Source organism: Agelaius tricolor, unplaced genomic scaffold, assembly GCF_023055355.1.
Source record: "Agelaius tricolor isolate 1412-34295 unplaced genomic scaffold, bAgeTri1.0.p SCAF_1, whole genome shotgun sequence".
Lineage (NCBI taxonomy): Eukaryota > Metazoa > Chordata > Aves > Passeriformes > Icteridae > Agelaius > Agelaius tricolor.
Genome location: NW_027269261.1, coordinates 63,734,242 through 63,761,720, shown reverse-complemented (window position 1 = coordinate 63,761,720; position 27,479 = coordinate 63,734,242). Strand labels below are relative to the sequence as shown.

Here is a 27,479-nt window from a genome sequence, read left to right as displayed (position 1 = left end):
CATTTCAAGCATAATGTTTCTCAGGCCTACTCATAAATCTTGCACTGAATCTTCTTTATTATTTATATTTTCATCTGGGAATAACTGCAATTTTAAATCTGTGGTGATAAACCTGGGTATTTTCTTTGTTTGAAATGGTATGTAGAATCTTGAGAAAAGCTCTAGGCCTGAACTAGTGCTAAATAGAGAATAAAAAACAACCTTTAAGCAAGTACCATAGGGATGCCTTTGAGATTGTAAACCATGAGAGAGGATCCTGTGCAGCATGGCTTTAAGAATTAATAGGTTAAAATTACAACCTAATAACAGTTCAGATTGGTATAGTTTATTTTTATATGTATTATTTATAGCTTGCTACAATATAAAATAAAGAGAAGGCAGGGTTTTTTTTCCAAAGTTTTAAGAAAGCTTTTATTCTATGTGTACAACAATTTTTCCATCATCACCTGCTGAGAAAATGGAGAGGACATATTTCAATTGTTAATATACTTATTTTACTTGTGGGGGTGGAGGTCATGACATTTTTACAGCTTCTCCTTATTATACTGAAACAGGTCTGTAAAGACTCAGAAATTTTCAGAACAATGAGATAAGCATCTCTAAAGAGACTGAGGAGATTCAAGGACTATTTGTGAACATCCATGTAAATCTGTTTGCATTATACACCTTTACAATCATAGCTATCTTGTGAAAAATGGTGTCACACCAAGTATTTTCTGTCCTTGAGGCACAGTTATCTTTGCTGAAACTCTATCACAGCAAGATGGAATATTTATGGCTTTGTAAGTATGGTTTGTAACAAAGAGGAAGTACAATCTCTTATTCTTAACCTTGATTTTTATGTAGATCTGTGAATAAATGCCTAGAAAACCCACTTTACAGACTTCCTTTTCAGTATTATTCTTCAAAAATATTTAATTAGTTTGTGTGTTTTTTTGCTTAATGGTGACTGCCATACTCTCTATAAGTAGGACTTTAAGGTGTCAGGACTGGTAATATTTATTTTGGCCTGTGGCTAACCAAATGTAGCACATGAAAAGCATAACCTCTTATCTTGAATGAGGCACATCTGAAGTACACTAGTGAAACAAAAAAAAACAAAAAAGGAAAACATAATAGAAAGCATTTCTGAGAAAATGTAATATTCCTGTGATTTTTTTAAACCCAGGAAAGTAGACAAGGAGATAAATTCAGCTATCTCAGAACAGCAGAAAATACTCATGTGATTAAGAACAGCACTCTTGATTCAAGGCATTTGAAAGCTTCCCCTAATGATGTCTAATGACACCACAAGCAGAAAATAAGCAGCAAAAGAACTATCATAGTCTCATTTTTAGTTTTGAAATGAGTAAACAGTTCTTGCTGAAAGAAACCCTTTCCTGAGGTTGCAGTGGTCCCATCACAAGCATGGGAGTGGAGACTGTCGCTGTCAGCTGCTGGAACTCAAGGCAGAGGCTGGGTTTTGGGTGCTGGACAAGGGGGACCAGCAGAGCCTCAGCAGCCCTTGCTGCACAGGGTCCCCTCCTTGAGTCAGAACTTCTGGTTCTCTTTGCATTAAACTCTATTTGTGTGACCAGATCCAAGAATTCTCCTCTCACGCTCGCCTGGCTGAGCTCCGTAATCACTTCACCATAGTCCCCAGAGTACTATGTGAATATAACCAAAAGTACATGTCTGAAAAGCTCCTTTTAACTGTCAAAATTGACTTAGTTTCTGTTTTTATTATATTCTTGATGTCTTCCTTATTTACAGAAAAAAAATTATGTTTACTATATTAAATCATTAGGTTGTACTTATATATTTTTTACACAAAAATTAGATATTTGAAAGTCAAACAGTCTGACATCAAGAAATGCCAGAATTAAGATTGCTTGACTAAACATGATTTAGCTCTCTTCTACATTCATTTTTACATACCTCTTAATGATGAAGCCACAACTGTGTATTTTTCTTTAATCTCTCTACCACATAGCCTATTTCAGAGATGAAGTTTTGGCAGTTGAGTGAGGCTGACATACTGGATCTTACTCCATATACTGCAGCAGTCAGAAAAAGATAATTACAAAATCTGTAAATTCTGTACTTCAGTTCTGATCTGAAAACATGTAGAATAAGAATATAAAAGGTTAGATACAGAACTCTGGCACCTAAAATGTCTAAGCACAGAAGTGATGCTCTGTACCTAGATCACTGGGTGTAGTCAAACTATCATTCTGTAGTCAACTCATTATTCATTATACAGGTCCAAGCAACTGTTCTTAATTAAAAAAAAAAAAGGGTTTCTATTTGCATTCAAATCATGTTACTTCCTTTCCTATATTGCTCTGTACTGCAACAGGGGGAACTTGAAAGAATAAGTTTAAAATATGCACTTATTTAAAATTGAAATTGTTAAATATAATGCAAAGAACTGAATTTTCTGTAGTTATTAAAATGTAAACATAAAGGAAAATATGTAATCAGGTTGTTTTCTGCCAGAAGTTTTAAGGGAAATTAAAGGTTTCTGAACTCTTTCTCTCCTACCCACCACAAATAACTGGAAATATAAGATAACTTAGACTTACAAAATCAGACTTATTCATGCTGGAAGAGCCTCCCAAGGTCACTTAATCCAGTCTCCTGCTCAGAGCAGCACCAACTAAAAAGTTCTATCATGTTGCCCAGAGTTTTAGCCGGTCAAGTTTTGGAAGTCTTCAAGGATGGAAGTTTCACAACTTCTCTATTTCTTAACCATTCTCATTGTAAAAAAATTTTTTCCTGATATGCAGCTGAAATTTCCATGACTGCAATTTGTGGCATTGTCTCTTGTTCTGTCACTGTGTGCCTCTAGAAAAGTCATGTTCTACCTTTTCTAACATTCCCTTTAGGCTTTTAAGTGAAGACGAGTACTTTGGTTTTCTATTTGTTCTTTCTGTAGTTGACTTCCTATTTTCTAACCACAGATAGTTTGCTGCACTTCACAAGAAAAATGCTAGTTATCTTGTAATAAATAATCAGTTCATTTTTCACACTTTTGCCTTACTATGGGAGAAAAATGAAGGGTCTTTGCACAAATGTAAAGCTATATAGTATCTTATGGATATAGGTTGTCCATGTTTGGAAAAAGTAGTAACACGTTCAAAAAGAATTAGAGTCCTTTAGTTCAAAGACAATTATGCTAATAGTTAAGTTTCCTTATATTGTATTTAACAAACTACTGACAACCTTGTGTATAAACCCTGCAGTCTAGTAAAATGCTGCAAATATGTACTCTGTTCCTGCTGAGGTAAGAAAATCAGGAGGATTAACCAAAACTTGGTGAAGGCTCCCAAGTAACTGCTAGGGAGCAGTAGGAAGTCAGTGTCATGGCATTTCTGCAAAGCTGGAGGAATGAAGATTTAGGGAGAGAGTTTGCTGCTGTTTCGTTATCTGCAAGCACTGCCCATCCTGTAGCTGGAGTCCAAGCTAGTCTGTTTTCCATATCATGAAATCACAGGAATAAAGACAAACATAAGAAATCTTGTCCAGCTGCCAATGTGCAATCTGGTTAAAGTCAGTGTTTACATACTCATAGTCATGGTTCATAGCAAAGTAAAGCCAGAAGGGACTTCGGGATGCAGCCATCAGTTCTCTTGCCTCCAGCCAGACCCAGCCAGCAACCTGCACTGTGGGAGTGCAGCTGATGCAAATGATCTCAAGGAGGAAATGAGCAGTTTAGAAATCCACCTACAAATGATGCTCATCCATTAGCAACTTTTCATCACTGAGAAATCCTCCTTTCCCCTGTTGATCTGAGATGTTAGTCCAGGATTAGACAGATATAGCTGACTCTTAGGCACTGTAGGGCAGCCCATTCTTTTTCTTATCCTTTTCCATTGGGTTACTCTAATGAGAAGAGGAAGAGGCAGCAATGGTCATAGCACCTCCTGCCAACAAATTAGCACGAGTAGAGATTGCTGATGGAAATAAATGGAGACGATAGGAGGAAATATGGGAGGGTGGGAGGAAATATGGAGCCTACTTTTCCTCCAACTGTTCCCACTTGTCCCTAACATCTTATTGCACAAAATTCTAAGGACCAGCCAGAAATACACCTTATAGTAAGTAGTATTTTTCCATTTGAATATCCCAACCTTGGCAAGCACACATCCACCTATGTGTCTGACTTTCATATACCACTGCTTGGATTGATACCTAGTTGCTCTGAAATCCAGTTTATATCCATATGCAAATTAGCTACAATAATGCAAATTACTTCAGGATATAATTTGCATAGCTTTGTCACTCATGCTGCTTAAAAAACATGCTGGCTATGAGTGCTGAACACTTTATGCAGCTAATATGCTCTGATTTTAAAGGGAGGGCTTCATACATAGATGAAGCTAAGGAAAGAACAAAAAAAAAAGGGTAATTCATCTTCAGCATAACTCAATTGTAACAAAGCAATGAACTTGGCAAAAAAGATTGAACTTATACCAGTTATGCATTCATTCTACATTACCTTGTGTCCATTGGTATTATTGTTATACTGCTTTGATTCCACATTTGCTAATTACTTTTGTAAAGCAGTGGTCATTAGCAGTTAAATGTCAATGTCATACATACTCTAATAAAACAACCTGCAGGATGGTTAATTTTGAACATATTACCTTCCTTGGATGTTGTTTTAACAGATGTCCTGTTAAGATAACAGAGAAATTAAATTAGTTTTCAACTCAAAGCATCTGGTTAACTTTGTAGGTAAATGCCTTTGAGCAGTAAATCTGACCAGGGTTTTCAGATAAATAGCTATCAGAATGTTTTAAGTAAATGACTTTATTTTTTCACTTCTATTACTTAGGGCACATTTGACATGCTTGATCATATATCTAACAGATGAAAATTGAAAATAGTGCTGGCAACCAGCAGTGTTAGGTTATTCAGGGGGTAGTTTCATGGGTAGATACTATTAAGCATGCTTATAGTTTCATAAAATTTAGTTCTGCAGCAATTTTTAAATCTCAAGATCTTTACCAGCTGGAAAATAACTGATTATAAAATGTAATCTGTTTAATACTGTAGACATAGCATATGGTGGAATGCATTTAGATAAAAGTGGAATTTTTCATCTTTTTAATGGTGAAGTAAATTGTGATAGCAAATCATTCAAAGTATAGAAAAATATGAAATATGATTGTATCTATTTTGCTAATTGTAACAGTTTTATCTTTTAAAACCTGGGACATATTTCACATTGAGTTTATGAATAAACATACATCTTCCTGTTGATTTACTTATGCTCACTTTTCCCAAAATTCAATAGCTTTGCACCGAATACAGAAACATATGAAAATAAGAGTAGTGACTGGTTAGATGGTAATTCCATATGATGATTTACTTATGTGTGTGTATACATCTATATTGAGTACCTTAGTTATGCTGTTAAGATTGGGAAGCATGCACTTTAGCATGTACCTTAAAGCTGCATATATTATAGTTACATGAAGGCTTTCCTGCATATCTAAAGACAGTGCCATGAATATTTCTGCAAGTCTTTCAGACATATAACCAAGACATTGCAAAAAAATATCCAAATATATATTTATGAGATTACTTTTTAATATTTATTAATTATATTGCAGTACCATCTAGTGGCCCCATTTTGATATCAGGGTGCCATTATACTGTGAACCTTAGACAAACATAATATAAGCAAACCTTATCCTAGATGGTACATACTCTTACTATGTGATTCTGTGAGAATGGGAGATGGAAACCAAAAAATAGTAGATTGCTGTGAAAATCCAAAACAATGTTATATCTTTGGAATTCTTCATGAAGTCTGGATTTTCACAACTTTCTTGTCCTATTTTTCCCCATGTTTCTCATCTCTGTGGGGACTGATAGTTGAGTGACACAAAGCCCTACTCTTAGTGCATTTTATGGTCCACTTCAGTGAGGAAAACATTTCTGTTTGCTGCAGTGCACCATTGCTAGCACTTCACCAGTTGTTTAAGGCACTGTGGGGAAAACTAGATTTTGCTTAAAACAGAAGATCAAAACTAAATTTATTTCTAGTCAGGCAGATGCTCAGAAGATCACAGCTACAGAATGCATGTTTTCTGTGACAGTTCATCTGGGCATTGTCCATGCCTCTCATACACAGTATGTTTACTATGGCTATGTGAGTCAGCTATGGACAAGGGCTGAAGGGGATTTACCATACTTGAAAGCAGAGCAACCACTCATCTTTTGGGAAAGTATAAAAGAATACAAAAATATGCTCTGCTTTTTAATATTCACTGTCTCATGATGTCAGCCTTGTGACATTATTTATTTTTGTGGTATGGGCGCAATACTTTAATATAGACACTAGCAATTTTTTTTTCTAAGTATGCAATGGCTAGAATATAGTTTTCCCACATCTACTCTTCCTCTAAATATAAGATAGATTCTAATTAGAATCTATCAAATTAACTCCATCTTGTGAACCAGGGGTCCACCAAAAATTTCAAGGCAGCACTAAACCCATGCATTTTCTGAGGAGCTTTGTGTTATTTGGAATTTCTGAAGGAAGCCATTCTGATCCTTATGTCACTAAAAATTATGCCAGTGTTAATCCAATAGGAAAATGAAATTCTGAATTGCCTCCAGCATCTTTTTACATATGGATAAGCATTTTTTGAACCTGGGAAAGCAGTGTGAGCTGTGAAGTACTCTCCATTTTCAATCCTGTTTAGTATAGAAGCCCCATACTCCTTTCTCACCACTGCAATGGTAGCAATGGGCTCCCAGGCCACGCACTGAAAATGGCTATGGTGGCTAATCACCTGCTACAGCTGTTCATCATCTTGTAGAACTCTATATTTGCAGTTCCCTTTCTGCTGGAGGCCCCCACTCCCATAGTCCTGCCCCTTGAACACTCATGATCTGTCTCTGGGCTGAAAACACAGGTGTTCCTTAAGGTACTTCAGGCAGCCACATAAAATTCATTCTTACACAGACACAACTTTGCACTGGAGCATGTGAGTAGCTCCTACAAAAGGCTCTACTAAAAAGCTAAGGAGACAGTAATGTGTTTAAACTGTCACAGATATTTCAAAGTGAATGTTTACCCTAGTCACAGAGCCATGCTACGCTTTCTGCACCGTGAGAGAATTTATACTCACTAGATAAATTGCCTTGAACATTTAAACAGGTATTTCAAATTTCAATAAGCATCTTGGAATGTAGCTATTCAAGACAGAACAGAAATTAATTTTTCCTTTGCAAAACTGTGGAAATATTTTAAATATTATTAATCTTTTTCATGTCATTTTCTTCCTTTCTTATTCCCATGAAAAGAATGTCTCCAAAACTGGAACTGAAAAGCAGTTATCTGTGGTATATGGATAAATGAATTAACTGATGTCAACTTCAATAACGGTGTGGGGTTAACTGATGATTTTTTGATAATTGTCTGTAATAAACAGAAAAAATATTCTCTCCCATTGACTTCAGTGCTGTCACACTGCAGTTGACAGCACATTCACAATTGGTTTTATTTTGTTGATTCTCTACCCTCAGAATGAAGCACTATAGATGAAAATATTTGATGTCCTTTTCTAATAACCCATTAAACCCAATGATTACCTTAGTGACTTTATCCCCAGAGTATAAATTTACTCTAGTGTTGTTTTCAAAACTTGCTGCTGCTGCTTCAATTACAGTAATTTTAAGGGGCATCCTATCTGTTCAGGAGTGCTGTAGTATGGTGCCACATCCCTCTTATCAGACTACCACAAATACCTGTTTGTTTAGAAATTGGATTCCCTGTTTTGAGGGCAGGATTTGATTGATTGAGTAACCTTAGGAATTGAACTGAAGTGTGGTTTATTGTGGGTTTCACACTAAGAGCCTGTTCTTCAGCAGGCCACAGTGTAACTCAGGCTATTTTTCTTCCACCCTACAACAGGTGGGTAATTCAGCAATAATGAGGTGATCAGTAACGTGCTGTGTCTAAGTATCTCACTGGTATCTTTAAACTGCCAATGAATCCTTTTATAGAAAAACTGCTGTTTGCAATGCAGAAGAATAATAAGATCAGAGTGTTAAAAAATATCTGAAGAACCTCATCTACAGGTAATTCGAGGTATACCTGACTACTCAAATGAAAAAATAAAAGGGGTTAGATTTGTCAAGCTTTTTATCATATCATAAAGGTGAAGGGCTCTCCTTTCATAGGGCAGCCTCATAGAAGGGGTCCTTCTGCGACTTCCAATCAGATGCACAGAGCACATCCTCTCTCTCTTTTCTTGGCAATTTATACTTGCCACTTCTCTCTTTTCCTCCATCAGCTTATTAAACCTGATCACTTTTTATCTTGCCTTTGCTCACCCCTGGCACATTCCTCTGACACTTAGCACATCCAGAGGTATTCTATCTTGATTTGGCTAAACTGGCACAGGGTGTTTGTTATTTGGGAGCACAAGGAAACACTGTATTTGAGTGCAAGTTCATTCAGGTATTTCTCTTAACCTCTGTTTACAGAACACACTGTTGTTGCTCTTGACTACCCATTGTAACGAAATGCACTTGATTCAAAGTGTCCCACAAATGCTCTTAAATCACAAGTACAAGACATTTATCCTGCAGCTGCAATGATGGAGATTGATTTTCATTTGGTGGAGAAGTTAAGCAGTTTCAACATATTTATCTTAAAGTTTGACTTAAAGACATCTTTATTCCTCGTTGGAATGCCAATATGAAGTTTATGTCTTCATAAACTGTGTATGACATAATAATAGAAGTTGTAATGAAACATTGTTAAATGTATTGCTGATATAATTGAAGTAATATACAGTATAAAAACTACTTGCACAAGTATTCACATAAGAATTATGTAAAAATTGATACTGAGGGTTGTGCAAAGCTTATCTGTGATTATCATCTACCCAATTGTATGCAATCCTAGGTGTTCAAACGGCCATGTAAGAAACACTGCCAAGAGCAAAACTGAGAGGTTCCTCCACTGGAAAAGCTTCTTCTTAAACCTTGAGAACTAACCACTCACTTTGATTGAAAAACAGACTTATACATGCATATATATATGTACATACATATTAGATCAGTGTTTTCCACTTCCTTTAAAGTATTTCAATCACAAAACTACATCCAACTCAGCACAAGGATATTCAACGTAGCATAATTTGCACAGAATAAAAAAAAATCTCTGCAACTACTAAATGTGCATTTCTCATGGTTGACAAACAATGATGGGGTTAAAAGCATGAGATGTTTTCTAAAACTACAACTTCCGGCTGTTGTGTTTTCCTTCATGAATTCTATGGTTTTAATTTTTAATAAAGGAAAAAGTCAGGAGCTCAGACAGCTGTTTGGAAGAGGCTACAGGAGAGCTCAGTAACAACAGACTATGATACTATATAATTATATTTTTTTTCTCTTCATTAGCATATACAACCTGCTACAGGAATGAGAATATAATGATAATTGCCAGACTCTTGGGTTTTCACACTTGGAAATAGTGTAAAGTACAAACCTAAAGTAATAGGGATTACATCAAGAAATGTCTCTGTCTGCATAGTGAAAGAAGGAGTTTGTAGCAGACTGGAGATTTAATTTTGATGTAAAATTTCTGGCAAAACATCTCCAGGAGATAATAGCATTTATTCTCTTTCTGGTCTCAAAGTGAATATGAGTGTAGCACTCATTCTTTAACTTCCCATTAAAAGATGTTTGTCTGTGTCACAGCATGTAGCATTAATGATAGATTCTGCAGAGAAAAGTTGCTGCTATATGAAAAAATCACTGGAGACTAAAGTTTATTGAAAAAGTTTACATGGGAAATTTCTTTGGTTCCTGTACACATTTTGTTTAGCTCTAGGCAATGTTTTCATTTTTTTCATTAGCGCAGTAATGTCTCTGTTAAAAAGAATTTATAAAAATAATCTTTTTTACACTATCTCTGTGTGCTGTATAAGACAATACTCCTTTTTTTCCTTTCATAAAGGGTCATGCTTTCAAAGTTGGTAAGTGTCAAGTACCATCTCATAGAGGCAGTGCAAAATACTAAGAGAACTTGTGGCAAATTGTTAATAAATAGAGTGTTGTTTCACATATAACTTAGATCTTTGATGATCCTAAGTCTAAAAATTATTTTCAAGTATTCAAATAATCTTCCTTCTCAGCAGGACATTTACTGGTGTCTTGCTAAGCTCCCATACCCATAGGATATGCCCCTTTCCCATGTGTAATCCTTCACTTACTCTTTCTTTTTACGTTTCCCCTGTTTTCCTGGACACCTGCCTGATGCAGGTGGTGGAGGGCTGAAACATTCTTTGGAGATCCCTACTTCTCTGCCTAGACTGCCAACATAGCTCAGAGGGGATGTTGTTCTATTATTTCTAGAGTCCCATAATGTTGTTATCAGATTTGTAAAGTCCATATCTCCTTGGTGTGTTCTCATGGCTGCAGATCTTCACAGCACAGACTCCTTCTGCTGCATGCTGTTCTCTCTCAGTTCAGGGCTCCCTCTGACTAGCTAACCCACCCCCCTTTTATCCCAGTTATCTTCATTGGTCACAGCTGCAGCCCAACTAAGGACATCACAACTGCAGCCCATCAAGGACAAGCAGGACCTCTGGGGCAAAGCCTCTATACAGATATTCAAATACAGGTATTCAAGTACAATACATTTCCTCTACCACAGTACAATACATACATTTCCCCATGACTCAAAGGCCATGTACAAGACACACCACAGCTCTTGACTGTCTCATCTTCTACCAGCTATCACCACAGCTCTTGGCTGTCTCATCTTCTACCAGCTATCACATCAGGGTCACCAATTGTTGTTGTTCTATTTCTAGAGTCCATACCTCATCAGCATGTTCTTATGGCTGCAGCTCTTCACTGCATAGATGCCTTCTACTGCATGCTGCTCTCTCTCAAGTCAGGGCTCCTCCAAGGCTCTCCCTGACTGGCTAACCCGCCCCCTTTTATCCCAGTTATCTTCATTGGTTACAGCTGCAGCCCAGTTAAGGACATCACAGCTTCAGCCCATCAAGGGCAACCGGGACCTCTAGGACAAGGCCTCTATACAGATATTCAAGTACAATACATTTCCTCTACTATAAGGGGATACCTGACTTCTAGGCAGCAGAAGTTAAATCGGCTGAATCCAACCCTAAGTGCTTATCACCCACTGAATTCATGGCACTTAGGCACTAACAGGATACCTTCCTTTAACAATGAGCTCCTAATATATTTAAAAATCTGGTGGCATGGAGCCTAAATTGCATTTAAATAGAAATTTAAGTGTTTAATCGGTTAGTAATTTCTGAAAATTAGGCTTGAGTTCTAGCAGAAAAATACTTATCCTTTCTTAAAAATCCTGCATTTATTGATTTGTCTTCAAGAATAGGAGAAAAAATGGCAATGGTGGAGATCTCATTGATAGACATCCTGAAAAACTGCTTCTTGTTTTCAGTTCATACTATTTGATTCTCTTCTTTCATTGATTATAATTTTGTTTCAGAGTAAGGCAGTGATGCTGCATGTGAAATAACTTAAAAACCTGCCTACTATACCCATGAAACAGTGGGAGTCGGTTTTGAATACCTAATAAAAAACATCATACTGACATGCATATGAATAATAAACTTTCAGTTCAGAACATGGAATAGCTGAATTTCAAAACCTGAAATCCTTAAAAAGGTAAATGAAGTAAAGTACATGCTTCAAAGGAAAGAGCAGTGTGAAGAATTTGTGGCTCTGTATTGATTGGTACTATAGAAGACACTCATAATAAGAAAAATTGAAAGACTGCATGAAAAATTCAAAGCAAAAGATCTGATATGAAGATTCCCAGTACTTAGGAAGGGACATATATTCAGCATACTGAAAAATTTAAGACTAAATTTTTAATAATGGCTGTTTCTTTTCTGTAGTATTTCCTTTGTGATGGGCCACATGATACATGTTAGATCAGGTAAAAAGCAGAAAGAGGCAAACTTTTGAATATGTAAGTCATTGAGCAAATAAATATTTTATTTTGCTTTTTTACAATTAAATATCAAACTTCAGAAATGTAGAACTCCTGTATTTTATAAATGGAAATTCACATGGAACTATATTAAGTATAAACTCCTTTGGGATAATTTACTTTATCATTATTTTACCGTCTACATGTTAAAATATATTTCTTATGTTGATTCTTCATTATTCTTCACTGCTGTTGACAAGGTGGATTTTTTTTTTTCACATTTTCTTATTACTCATGTTTTCTATGTATTTTGTTTTTATTGTAGTCCTCTGTATTCTTCCCATATACTCTGCAGTCTTTTTAGTATGGAGTATTTAAAAAAAAAAGCTATTTCAATTAAGACTTCCCCAATACCAAGTAAAGCTGACCCATAGGACCTTTTTAAAGTTTTATTATAAAACTTCCAATAAGTATTACTGAATGAGATTTTCTCGATTTTGCCCAATGCTACAGTGTTGGTTTTCATTTCCATGTCACTATTACAATCTCCTTCAATTCTCTGCCATATTTTACTACCTTGCCAAATGTTACTTGCTCCCATTCTGTCTGATTTCTCCTGCCTACAGGAAGCATTTTGCTCTTTATTTAATTCACCTTGTTTTTCTTCATTTGCTGAGATCTGCCCTCTGCAGCATTTGCTCCCCTTTTTCTGCACTATTTAAACAGTGTTAAATCCTATAATCCAATAATTACTGAAAAAATAAATTGAGTTGAATTGAGTGGACGCCCACCTTCCTCTTCAAACGTTTTCTCAGCTTAACACTCAAACACTGATGAATTCTTTTTTGTGAACAGTTTTTAAACCAGCTGTGGAAGTTGTTCTGGTGATTTACATGCACTATGCAATTTCTTTTTATATAAGGGACATCACAGAGCCCAGTGTCATAAGATGGAATAAATTAGATCCTCTCTACTGTTCTGCCTCTCCACATCCAAATCACCTGTCACAGAAGAAGGACAGTGATTTTAGGAATAACTGCTCTTGATAACTCATATTTATTTTATTATTTCATAGGTGCACAGGGATTGATGGATTAAAAATTTTGTTACAGAACCTCAAGATCAATTATTAATTCACTTTTCTAAAACTGTGAAAACAGTGGCTGTCTTTCTGATACTCTACAGTTGCTTCATCAGCTTTTTTTTAATTTGTTCTGCTTTTTTTCCTTTTTTTTTTTCAGTCAGAAACTTCAGGTGAGATCATGTCCCTGTTGATGTCAATACATGAGGGTTTTTTATTCCATTTACTACAATGAGGCCAGTAGCTAACACAGACTTTTCAAAGGCTTCTCAAACTGCCAATTTTCAACCCTAAAAGCATAATGATATCTCAAGAATTCTGCACATCAAAAACAATTTCATAATGGAAGAGAATATTTTCATTTCATTGATATGGAAATCGTGTTATGGAGCACGCATCATGAAAGCATTCATTGTCTAAACTGACACTGTGTAAGTCATTCATAGATAATTTCCATCCTCCCCAAAATGTTGTTAATTTAGATTTAGTGAAAAAGATGTACTTGTACTTATCATCACAAAACACAGATAGACATATGAGTAATAGTATGAGTTCTGTTTTTGTTTTTTGCTTTCATATTTCTATGCAACTGGAATATAAAAGATGTGCAAATCTTGGAGGATCTGAATATGTACCTGAAGAAGCAAACATCTATTAATCTATTAAATATAATCTGCTCACCAAATAAGCCAGTTATTTAACTGTAGAACAGGAGCATGACTTTGTAGTTCATATCACTTTACTGAACCTTGAGAGATTTAAGTCCACTTTTCAGCTCTGACTCAGATTTCCTGCAAATCACAGCTTTTACCTCAGCTTTTGCTGTCAGTCCCTGCTACTGTAAAACAAGATGCTTGCAGCTGCCTATGTAAAAAGGAAACCACCATAGTGAGGTTAAATCAGTATTGCTCAAGTGCCGCACAGTTATTAGTGGAGACACCCCACTCTGCTGGTTCACCATGTCTAGTCCTGTTCATGAAAGTGGAATTACTTGAAGCCTTGATCATAGAAACAGGTTCCTTTAAGTTTTCTCATGTATGATTTTTTCCCTTCCTCAGTACATCTTCAGCCTACTGCTAATAAGACAACTAGTCAACAATATAATTAATCTTTCTTGTGCTAATGTTTGTGATGACTTTATCATACTTGTGTATTCAAATTATTTATTGAACTTTATGGGAAAAAATCTTTTTTTAGAAACTGCTCATCAAATGACTGACAGTTTGGAGTTTGTTCCAAAATATTTTTTTTTTTTTACTGATTTGGTTATTATAATTGGATTACATGAGTCTGTTTGGCATACTGGGTTTACAAGAATGACAGTCAATAAAACAGTACAGGTAGTAAATATGTGGCAGGGTCCTTGTAATGCTCTTTAATCTTTTGCCTGGGAAGCTTTTGCCTGGGCAAAAGTTTTGGGTGATCAGTTCTGGAAAAGAGAACTCATCAACACTGACTCAGACCAACATTTCAGTCTGTTTTATCTTAAGTACATGCATGTGTAACTGCACCTTTTCTTTTCTTGTTACATTTGTGTTTTATGTTTTAGAGTGATATGAAAAATATTTTTCTGGAAACAGTATACTTGCGTAAAGATAAGAAACTGGTTCATGATGCAGTCTTTTGGGTCAAATGAATCCTTATATCTATGTTTCATTTATTTTTTTGTGGCACAGATAAAAAATAGGATGATAAACTGAACAAGATTCTTTTAGAATTTCAGTGACAGTTGCACATAGCTATTAAATTATATTTACTTTAGGGATTATGCAAGTTGAACATTTGTACAATATTCTAAGTTTTCAAAACAAATATTCTGTCTTAAATCATGAAGATCAAAAGCAATCAATTTAAATGAATACTGATTCATTGAAAGTTTCTGCCTATCATTTTTTAAGGCATCATATTTTCCTATGGAAAAGGTGATTTCCCCTGATAAATAATATGGAAAATCACTTTGAGAAAAGGAAGTTTAATAGTCATTCCTCTGGCATGAAATGACGTACAGTTGACTTTTTAAACAAGAATCTCAGGGGGGAAAAAGAAAATCTGATTTATGTTTAGGCATAACTTTTTATTTTGAAGTATTGTAAGCAGATATAGAAATCACACAATCTGTAGCTGAACCATGGCAGTATCTGAAGGCAGACTTATCAACAATCCTTTTTATATTAGAGAAGAAGAGGGATGTCATCAGAAAAAGAATTTAGATATGTAGATTATGATCTAGTCATATTAGATATGATTAAATGTTTCTGGTCATCTACCTTGGTACAGAGGCCAAAGCCTCTCTGCAAAAATATGATGGGATCTTTAGCAATCAGAAATGCTTAAACATGAGACAATTTATCACAACTATCAGTAAAGGGAAAATCTATCAGAAAATTGTTTATTTTTCAGCCCAGTCTGGCCTCCACCTACAGCTACCCCTCCAGGAGACCCGAGGGTTTTCCATGGGAAAGAGCACCTAGAGAGTAATGTCATTTCAGTGATGCAAATGCTTTCAGATAGAAAGCCAGGGACTTTGCTGTATAATACTCTCCAAGTAAAAATTCTGTTTATTTCCCTTTTAACTTATTTTTTTATTAAAATAGTAATTGGTAATCAAATATCAGATAGGACACAAAAAATAGAAAACAAAGAGAGAATTTCCACAAGAGTAGAATTGGCCAGTGTATCCTAGCAAGATCTGTGCTAACCTTTTCTCCAGCAGAATATTCAGCACTGCTCAAGCAAAAATGATGAATAAAATAAAGTTACAGAAATAGCTGATTACATCAAGAACTTCAGGCTTGCCAAAGTTGAGTCTAGGTAGAATTACAGAACAATCTCACAATCTTTGTATTTTGCAAAGTAGCTGATAGGACAAGTTGGCCCTGATAGTAAATGCCTCTTAAAACATCAATCTATCATGTGGCTAGTTCTTTGAAATCATCAATTCAGCACTGAAAAAAACATCTTAAAACTTGATAGGAAAGGAGCAGTTCACCAGGCAAGTAATGTTGTACTACTGACAAACCACAGCGAACTCCAGTGCTAGGTAATGCAACCAATTCTGCTCGTTTGTAAAAGAAATAATGTGTGAAATTGTCTAAGAAGGAACAGGGATGCTAGATTGATTTCATGGTGGATGAATGACTGTCACAACTACTTGGAGTAAGGAATATTTTCCTGGAGTATCTCTGAGTACAATCTCAGGGCTATCATTTCAGTTTAGGCTATGGTTCTCATGTGTTTTGATTTTCAGGAAAGAGAATGTGTTCTGATTTGTTGCTTCTAAATATTGTCCTCTTAAAATAGCATAAAAAATACATTATAAAAAACTGGAGGATAAAGACAACTGAACCAAATTATTTAGGAATTTACTAGTAATTGGATTTTTGTTTGTAGCTGATGAATCACTTTGCCTGCCTACCCTCCCTCTCCTCTTCTGCTCCAGTAAAGCAGAGAGGAAGACAGTGGTGATAATCCTTCTGGATGGAAATATTTTACACTTGTTTGGTAGGTGATAAATGCTTCATTCCAAGGGGATTAGCACAGTGAAGATTCACTGAAGGAGTGAGGGTTTCTGCATGCACACTAAATAATCAGAGCTTTGTTGAATCAACAGTAATAATACTTTTTCTGTAGGAACAGCTAATACAGGAGCAACAACCACTTTAAGTTGTTTTTTTTTTAAATTTTAATATTTTCCTACAGCTTCTGTGTTGTGAACTTGTTTAATTGTTGTGGGGATTTTTCTTTCACTAGTTCACACTAATCTTTTCAGTTAAATCTTAATGGAGTTAGTAACAAATATTTCATTTTCTCAGGAAACTAAGGCAATTTTAGGCAACTTAATGTTTTAAGCCAGATGAAGCATTTGTAATGATCAGCATTACTGCCACCATAAAATGTTAATAAATGTATATCCTAATTCATGCAAAGGGTATAATATTGCAAAAGAAACATATCTACTTTTTGTGGATTTCTATAATTTCTCTAAACATTACAGTTTCATTTAAACCTGTCACTGAAAGAACATGCTTAATTTTCAGGAAAGGCAACTGTAAGAGCATTCTGTATTTCTTATCCAAATCAACACACATTCTAAAATACTGTTGAGAATATTCAGATTTTTTCTTACATTAATGAAAATAATGTAAAAAAATGCAAGCACAAAATGAGAAACTGATTTGATGATTATAAGCTGTTTAAACTCCCTTCTTCCAGATATGACAAATTTATGCTTAAAAAATTCTGTTGCTTGGAATTTCTTCAGTCTGCATAGAATAACAAGGCAAATAACCTATACTAACATTGAATCCAAACAATATGAGATTTAAAGGACAGCATGAAAAGAGTAAAGTGGAATTGTTTTGTGATTTCTTGAATTTTAAACAGAGATTGTACTAAAAATTCTTATAAAAATGTTAATTTATGGACATTTTATATTTTACTTTGTTTTTCCTATTCTGTCATGTTCTATCCATAGTTATGTCCTAATGCACAATCAGAAGGCTTCAGTGGAACACCAGAAAAAAAAGAGAACCCATTAACCTATCTAATGCTAGATATTTCTACTACCAGATGGAATCACAAGGATGTTTTTAAATTGTGAGCTTTCTGCTAGAGCTGAGAGCTCCATCTGTGACAGATTAGCTCCCCAAGTTGGAAATACTGCTTTCAGTCCATTTCCCTACTAGAGACTGAACGCATTACCTTTAAAAAAAGCCGTGCTTTGAGCACAATTATCTTTACTTTGAAGCACCATTGTAAGACAGTGAGTGTCCAGTGAATTCATGCCAACAGACTGAGCAATGCTTGCTCCCACTTGAAGGTTGCTTATCTTGGCAGACTTTATACAGGTTATTGCCATTCATGATCTCAGTATTGAAAGTGTTGGGGAAGGGGGGATTTAAACAATTGTATTTTATTTCCCCCCCTTTAGTTTATGCAGTTTTGCCTTCAACAACATAGGATTGCAGGCTAAGGAAATGGAGCCACCTTGCTGATATGTGATGTAGAAGAGAAGATGAAGGAATGCTAGGCTAGAGTGATAGAGAACTTGGATGTGAACTGATTGCTGGGGATCTTAATATATCTCCCCTTCAATATTGAGATACCTTCCCCTCACCAGTTCCTTTTGCAGGTTTTGTGCCTAATAACTCAAAGTGTACAAAGCACTCTGACTATAAATACACTGTACTGGTTCAGGAGGAATCTTAATTTATTTTTATAATTTCATGGAAATGTTAAAAATATACCCAGGACACTAATGAAGGTAGAATTCTGAAAACATTGAATTAAGAGTCTTTTCTGTTTTCAGTACCTTGATATTAATTGCACAGCTTAAATGATAGGCAATGCATTTGAAATAACTATTAAGCTAAGAGAAGAAAATCCTAGTAAGTCACACTGTGGTATTTTTCTGAATAAAATGTCATTTTTGCTATTTGAAAAAAGTACCAGTGATGACTATTTAAATATTGAATTTAATTCTGAAATATTGTAATTTTTAAAGTCATCATATATAAAAAGCCATCAAAAACTGCATTTACAGTGCTTGGCTTATAATAGGTCATTTTATGACTTTCTTTAGACTTTCCAATATGCAATGCACTTATGATGGCAGAAGAGAAAATGATGCCTCCTCTGCTGGTTTAGGCTATAAAATTTAAATGCTGCAGTAACTGGAAAAACTATCTGCATCTTAGTGGTAATTTTTAGTAATTTTTTGGACTGCTAAGAATATTTTTGTCATATGCAAAATAGAAGAATAAAATTTTTCTATGCTAATGGTGCAACACTAAAAATATGTAAATATTTTCAGAGAACTGATTTGGTGGTTAACACCAAAATTTTTCTTCTTCATGGAATGTAAGGTTTTAGCACTTTAGACATAAATAACACTTGTGGCAATAAAAATGCACAGTATTGGCAAGTCCATTGAATATATTTTCATGTAGATGAAATATTATGTGAATTTTTACTTTCAGATTTCTGCTTCTAAAATTGCAATATTTTTTTTTAACATTGGATGATATCTCACAGCCAAAAGTAGAACTTCATCATCAGCCTCAAGACAGGGGGAATGTTTGGTGGAATTAGTCAAAATCTCCTTGAACAAGTCATGTAATAAAGAAGTTTACATGTTCCATCTTTGCTTAAGACACATTTCCAAGTAGTTCAAATAATGGATTCTGGTTATGGGCTGTTTGTGTGAGAATGATGGTGGTTGTGCATGGGGTGACTTGGGTGGTGTACATACTAGCACAAGAAGTATGCAGGTGTAAAATAATAAAAAACTGGTGTATAAAATATTCTATGCAGAAAAATAAAAAATATTTTTCTTCAATAGGTCTGATATTTTAGGGTATTCCTGTTTTATTGACAAAATTTGTGTATGTTCCTCTTTTGTTGCCTCATTACAGTGTTGGTACAAATAGATGAACAGGTTGAGGGGTAAGTCTTTTCCTTGTCTAATCATTGGCATTATTTAGCAAATTATACTTTTAAAATTCTGGAACATTATTAGACACCATTTTGGAGACACCCTTACTGACAGGTCTGAGATTTAAAGAGCATAAATTATCTCAACAAATCTTTGCCTGGCATGATAAAAGAAGGCACTGGTTCTGTTCAGATTCTATACTGAATTTTGTGTTCTTTTATTCTTTTATCTAGAAAACATTTAGAAAAATTATGATTGGAGCCATGTATTCTGTCTTTTGTAATTCCAGTATTACATCTTGAGAATTGTAGTAGATGCATACAGATCTGTTGTAGCACATATTTTTGTTGAAGTACATTATGGTTCTCTTTTTAACTTAAAGCTCATAGAAAATGATGTTTTGTCAGAATATGAGGAAAAGTTTTACTTATGAGGACATAAATTGTGATTATTGAGAAAGTTCATTCAGAAACACCTTGTTTTTCTTATTCTTTTCAAAGGTTGCAGACATAAATTAAAATTCATAATATTCTCAGTAATTATAATGTAATAATTGTAACAATATTGCAAGCAGTCACCTGCTTTTGAAAATTTTAGTAGACGAAAAGAAAGGAAGTTAAGGAAAAAAGAGAATTGGAAAGTATTACAAGAGATCTTCAATGGTGCACAAGAAGAGGTATAAAATTGTCTTACTGGAGAGGGAAATATATTTTTATTGTTACTGTAAAGATAACGTATTTAAGTAACCCAGTTTAAAAATAATGGCACTTGTCTTAACAAAAATATTATATTCATGGATTTGTGGTGCTTTTTAATGGGAAAATCTTTTAATTTGGCCCTGCTTTGTCTTGTCATATATATTGTCTGTCAGAAAAAGTCATTAGAATGGTTACTCGTACTGAGGAAGAAAATAGACTCATATTTTGTGGGGAAAGAGTAAAAGGGTCAAGGGTATTTCTTGAAATGTTAGGACAATATTGCTTTTGCAATTGCCGCATACTCTTCTGTTCAAAATTGCACACTTGTAAGCAGAGATGTAAGTAATGCATTTTAAGACTGTGAGAGCCCGTTATGATCCTCTAGTTTGATCTCTTGAATAACACAGTCGTTTGAATTTCACTGAGTAATTTTTCAGATTCTGATGGAGCTTCTCTTATCTTATGGAAAGAAATTCATTGTCATCTAAAAAGATTTAAAATTATGGAAAATCCATTGTTCTCTGTTTTACTGAGTAGGTGTCTCTGGGACTAAAACAGTGCTCCTATCTCATCTGAATTTTTTTAGCTTCTACTTTCATCCTGTGCATCTTGTTACACCTTTGTCTGCTAAACTCAGTGTCTTGTCAGAAATGTTCTGTTCATATTTATATTGTCTTCCTTCTTGTAACACTTGTCCTGTATCTTTACCAAGTTACAACTATAAAATTACTGCTATTAAATGACTAAGTGATATAGATTAAAATTCTTAAATTTCTCTCTGTGATTTAGATCCAGAATAACTTTTTGAGCTCTTCACAGAACTATTTTCTTTTTCAATTTCCATTCTAAAAAGTCCAGTTCAAACATATACATACTACATATATTTTCAGGGATTTGCATTTTATTCTTCGAGATTTGATTCTGTGAATTCTAGTTCATTGATCACTATAGATCTCTAAATCCTTCCTGAGAATGATTTTCCTACCGTCTATGTTGGAAAAAGATTTTGTGACTGGACTCTTAAATGGATAAAAAAATGGTTGTATGGTTGCATCCAGAGAGTAGTGATCAATGGCTCAGAGTACTGATGGACATCACTGACAATTGGTGTCCCTAGGGGCCTATAATGGGACCTGTACTAATTAATATCTTCATTAATGACATAGATGAAGGGGTTGAGTGCACCCTCAACAAATTTGCAGATGACACCAAGCAGAGCAGTGTTGTCAACACACCTGAAGAACACAATGCCATCCAGAGAGACCTGGGCACTCTGAAGAATTGGGTTCATGGGAATCTCACGTTTTAACAAGACCAAGTTCAAGGTAATGTACCTGGGTTGAGGCAACCCCAGGTATCAACATGGGCTGGGGGATGAACAGATGATGAACAGATTGAGAGCAGTCCTGCTGAGGACTTGGGAGTGCTGGTGGACACGAAGCTGGACATGACCCAACCATGTGCACTCACAGCCCAGAAAGCCAAACTTGTCCTGGGCTGCATCCAAAGCAGTGTGAGCAGCAGGGCCAGGGAGGGGATTCTGCCCCTCTGCTCTACTGAGACCCCACCTGCAGTGCTGCATCCAGCTCTGGGGTCCCAGCACAGAGAGGAAGGGCATGGACCTGTTGGAGTGAGTCCAGAAGAGGCCACCAAAATGATTAGAGGGAATGGAACAAATCTCCTAAGAGGAAAAGCTGAGAGAATTGGGTTTGTTCAGCCTGGAGAACAGACGGCTTTGGTGTGACCTAATTGTAGCCTTCCAGTACCTGAAAAGAGCCTACAAGAAAGATGGGATAGACTTTACAAGAATATATAGTAACAGAAAAATAGGGAATGGTTTCAAACTGAAAGAGGTTGCATTAATTCAATTTTAGGAAGAAATTCTTTTGTGTGATGGTGACGAGACACTGAAACAGGTTGTCCAGAGAGGTTGTGGATGCCTCCTCCCTGGAAGTGTTCAAGGTCACATTGTGTGGAGCTCTGAGCAATCAGGTCTTCCATGCTGCCCATAGGAGAGGTACTGGAACTGGATCATCTTTTAGATCCTTCCAACTCCAACCATTCAGTGATTTATGGTTCTATGATTCCAAAATTCAGGCATCCATCAGAAAACTTGTGATGTGTGTTCCTTCCTCCTCATTCTAAAATATCTCAAAATGTACTATTTTGAAAATCTGCCTTAGTCTGTAAAGTACGTATATGTGTAAAAATGTCTGCTCCTCATGAGTGTTCATCATTCCACCATTTTTTTGTCAACTGCAAATTTTTGCCACCATGAATGTGCAAATTCTGGAATAATGAATATCAGGATCTTTGCACTGGCTCACTAAAAATTTCTTTTTGCATAATAGTTCCCAATTAACAGCTGTTTTCTGAAATTAGTGAGTGAACAAGTTTTTCAAAGGATTATTATGTGCTACAGGGAATTTTGCGTAATGCTAATTTTTAATCTGAATGTTGTGCAGACAAGTGCCCTTACAGAAGCCATATTATGTCAACACCCTTTCCTCTGTGAACTGAACTTGTAGCCTCATCAAAAGTTCTGATGAGATCTGTTTTCCATAAAACTGTGCTGATTGGCACTAATTATGCCACCATCCTTTATTTCTTTAGTACTTTTATGCTGCATCAGCTTTTCTGCGACTTTGCCGAGAACGGAAGTTCATCTAAAGCAGACCATAATTATTTGGGTCATCTCATCTACCCTTTACAAAATACAATGCAATAGACAATTACAGCTCTTTTTCCTTTCCATTATGTTTTACAAATATAGCCTGAGATCTCCATACAGAATGGAAAGCACAGTTTTGTGTAGTATGTCCTTGAAAAGGACTTGGGTTGCAGGCCATGGGACAGCTTGTCTGACACAGGGCAGAATATATGCAATCTGTATGCAGAGGCTGAATATCACTCACTTTTCTCGTGACAGAGTGCATACTGACAATGCTGCTGGAAAGGTTACAACCTGCTTTAACTCTTCTCTGCTCCATTAAGTTGTTCCATATCTCAAATAATATCTTTCAGTGGTACATTTTCAAAGCCTTTGTCACAGCTCAGTATCACTGTCTTGTCTGTTATGGCAGGACATCACAGAGCGCACGTCCCAGAGACCCCGTGAAGATGGATCAAGATCACTACACAGCATGTGTTGCTTTCAGTGATGATGGTTCAGACAGACTTAATTGTATTTAGAAAATAGAATATTTATCTATTATGGATCTGTAGTTTTCAATCTCATGATCTTTTTGTAGCTATAATCTCAGGGCCAGATGCTCAACCAGGGTAAAGCAGCATCAACATGCAATGTTCTTTTAAATTACATGATGTCATTATGATTTCTACAGCAGCTGAGCAACCATAATCATTCTGAAATGGCATTAACACAATATTTTCCTTTTACTCCTGAAGGAGTTACCAGAGTTGCATGGCATTACCAAAAGCCTTTCTGACATCTTTAAATATTTAGTATGCATTTGGACTATTTCCAGTGTTATTCAGATTAATACATCAAAATGTTTCCTCTGAACCCTCTTTCACACCAAAGAATAAAACCCAGAAAGGTAGCACAATCAGAAAAAGAACACTTTGGGAAAAAAAATATAATATTTTCATGCCTGCTCTTGCCCTTTCAGAGGTGCACTTTTAGGAAAAGAGAGCTTAATTTTTCCACTTTACAAACCCAGTCTTCTCTTGTACAATAAATGAGGTTGGCATATACAAAGGAAATAGCCATGATTTGTAACATAATTTTACTAGCAAATCAGATACACATTTTGTTGCCATTTTGATCTTGGAAAATAATTGGAGGACTGAATATTTTTGAAATGTGCCAGCAAAAAATAGTATGCTGGAAGTCCTTTTATTTTGAGGTAGCACTTCAATACATCAAACATCAGCAAAACTCTAGAGGGATTGACAATACAGTGCAATAACCCTGGTTTCTGTGTGGAAAAAAAAAAGTGTAAACAAAATCTATTTGATTATGAATATTTATAAAAAGTGTATTAAAATGTATAAGAAGCATAAATAAATTTTAGAGAAAGTAAAATATGATCAGCATACTATGCCACAGTTGAGGATTCATAGCAGATGTCACCTTGAGCAACTGCTATCAAATGTTCATGCACATGTACATGTATGAAACTTAATCAAGATATTTTTACAGACAAAAATACTGCTAACTAAAATTTTTCTTTGGAATTATATGAAATAGCAGGGAATATCTTTTTTTTTTTTTTTTTAAGTGTAGTTCACATTTCTCAGTAAGGAATCTACAAAAGGTCTTTGATCCAGAATTCTCCTAAGGAGATTTCGTCTTAGGAAATTTCTACTGCCAATTGATTTTAGGAATCAAGTAAGTTACTTTCTTTGGATGTTTATGTAAGTTTGCTTCCAAGAAGAAAAAAAAACAGCAAACTAAACAAACAAACAAACAAACAAAAAACAAACAAAACTTCTCACTTATTCTGGAGGCAATATATTTACGTTTGGTTCCATGACCTGGGAAAGGCTCAGATATTGTGCTTTCAAAAATGCTACCTGAATTGGTTTTTCCAAATTAGTATTGGTATTCCTCTAAATAGGTTTGAGGTGTTTTCTTTTGAAGTGATTTCACTAAATACTAATTTATAATAGATAAATTTTATATATATATATATATATATGGTTTTGGCATGCATATAATTTTCTGGTCTTGTAAACCATTGACTTGTCTGTAAAGAACATAGTAACAACATAGGTATTATCAGTGTGTTGTAGTAGTGTCTGTGAAAAGTATATGTGTTATCTGTGATCTGGGCCAAAGTAACTTGAAGATTAATTAAGACTGATAAATTCAAATAATGACTCTTAATCCAAGGTATTAAAATGTTTTATTGAAGAATCCTGCTCAGTTTCCTAAATCTGAGACACAAATTTTCTTTAGCCTATTCAAAACAACGTAACACATATGATGAAGAAATTCAGTTGCTAAATTATAAGATGCCTAAAAGTCCTTGAATGTCACCTTTTTAAAAGTAAGTGTATTATACTGATTAGTCTTTAGAGAAGTTGTAATTAACTCCTACCCTTAGCTGAGACCTAATTGCAGTTACTCTGTTTATAGGTTATGTTTGCCTACTTCCACCTAGAATTAGTCTGTATTTAATAGTGCTTATTTGTGGCCAGAGGCTGTTGTGAGTCCTTAGTAGTAGACCTCAATGTGGTGTCTGACTTCCTGTAGGTGTGCTTTGCATTTCAATGGAGAGTTTCACATTTTAAAGACAACTATTTAATCTGGGAAGGCAAACACAGTCTCATCCTGGTTTCATCACCTGAAACTGTACCTCTCTGTTCTCCATGGAAACTGTATGCCACGAAAATCTGATTTTTTTATCAGTACTATTTACATATTTTCTTTTATTATTATCTTATGAAGATGATAGAGATTTATCTGCAAATAGCACTAAAAAAACATGTGTTCATATGGTGATAAGGTGATATGTGAATTTTGGGAGGCTTTTCTTTTTTTATAACCTTAGTTTTACTCAGCTTTCTTTTAGTATTTTCTTCATTTGATTATTCTGCAAACTTTGCAGGTTATTTTCCTGGTTTTGGCTAGGATAGAGTTAATTTTCTTCTTAATAGCTGACACAGTGCTGTTTTTTGGATTTATCATGAGAATGATGTTAATAACACAATGGTGTTGTGCTTCTTGCTGTGCAGTCCTTACTCTAAATTGAGGCCTTTTTAGTTTCCCAAGCTCTGCCAGTGACCAGCCAGGCAGCTGACCCAAACTGCCCAAAGGGTTATTCTATATCACAGAATATCATGGCCAGGATATAAAGTGCGGGTAGGGTAGGTAAGACTGTTGTGGCTTAACTTCAGCAGGCAGCCAAGTTCCAAGCAGTCACTTACTCTCCCCAGCAGAATGAGGAGGAGAGTCAGAAAAAAAGTAAAGTTATTGTTTGAGATAAGGACAGTTTAACAATTGAAACAAAAATGCAGTAGTTACATGGCTACTACTATTAGTGATAATGATAATAATGAAAATAAGAGAGGAAGAAGAGAATAAACCCCCCAAAAGAAAAGTGATGCACAGTGCCCTTTCTCACCACCCACTGATTGATGTCCAGCCCCAAGCAACCAGTCCCTCCCAGTTATCTTCCTCCAGTCCTATGGAAAATTCACCATGGATTAAGTGTTTTATGTCAATGCAGAAAAGAGATAGAAGACTCTTGTATATTTTCCATTCTTTTCTGCAAGACTAGTTTCTCTCAGGTAGACTAGTTTTTCTTAAGTCTCATTTATTTTCATTAATGGTAGTTGGAAAAACTGATGAACAGCTTCATTAACAAAACTAAATGGTACAAAAATTGCCCACAAAAGAATAAAAAGAAGACCTAAAAGTGGACTAGTTTCCATAAGCTACTGTGGTCATATATTTTTATACTTTTTGAAGAGAAGAAATATTTGTGTTTGCTTTTTTACTGATAAAAATAAGGTATGCTTTTCTTCCCTATTTTCCTTTCTGTAGAAATCCCGTGTTTAGAAGGTGTTTTAGAGACTTGACAGCATTATGACATACTAGGTGTGGAGAAAACTTAATTAGTTAATATAATGTGGTTTTTTCTTATACAGATTTCAGTCGTATCTGCTTATAAATTTCAGAGGAAAGGTGAAGACTAATCATGTCCCTTGGCTTCATATCTAAGGATGGGAAAATGTAGAGAGTTTTGAGGGAAGAGAAGGGTAAAAACACTGATCAATAAAATAAAATAAAATAAAATAAAATAAAATAAAACGAATTGCAAATAGTTGAGGAAAATGGTAGATGAACAGGCAGTTTTTGCACTGATAAAAATTTGATACATTTTTTCCTTTTATTCCTTCCCACATTTTATTGTATGGTGTCAGTTTATAGCTGTTGGAATGTGGTTTATCATGTTTCTCTATATTTTTGTGTCATAGACTCAATTATTTTCACTTTTGGGAGGTAGACAGGGGAAGTGCAAGGAAAGCAGGAGAAGCAGCCTCAGTGCTCATTTTCAGTGAGTCCTTTATTCCTGTGCTCATCTGGGATCCAGTTTCTGAAGAAAATTTCCAGGGGTAGATGGAGACTTGCTACTTTTACTGAGTCTTGTGTAGAATACAGAGAAGAACTTCAGCTGCCTTAAATTTTTTATCTTCACTGGAAAGCAGGGGCAGAGAAAAAACATTAATGTCAGGGCAGAACTCCTCTTTTACAGGGTGTCTTGCCTTTTTTTGGCTTTTGAGATGTAATTGCTCAAATATGAAATTCCATGACGCATATGCAACTTTATGACTTGAAAATGTTACAGTTCCAAA

General features: G+C 35.3%; 1 protein-coding gene across 3 annotated transcripts in view; it reads left to right on the top strand.

Annotated features, from left to right (window-relative positions):
- The window catches only part of NKAIN2 (sodium/potassium transporting ATPase interacting 2), a 518,720-nt gene that overhangs the window by 276,386 nt on the left and 214,855 nt on the right, over positions 1-27,479 (top strand). The window lies entirely within an intron of this gene.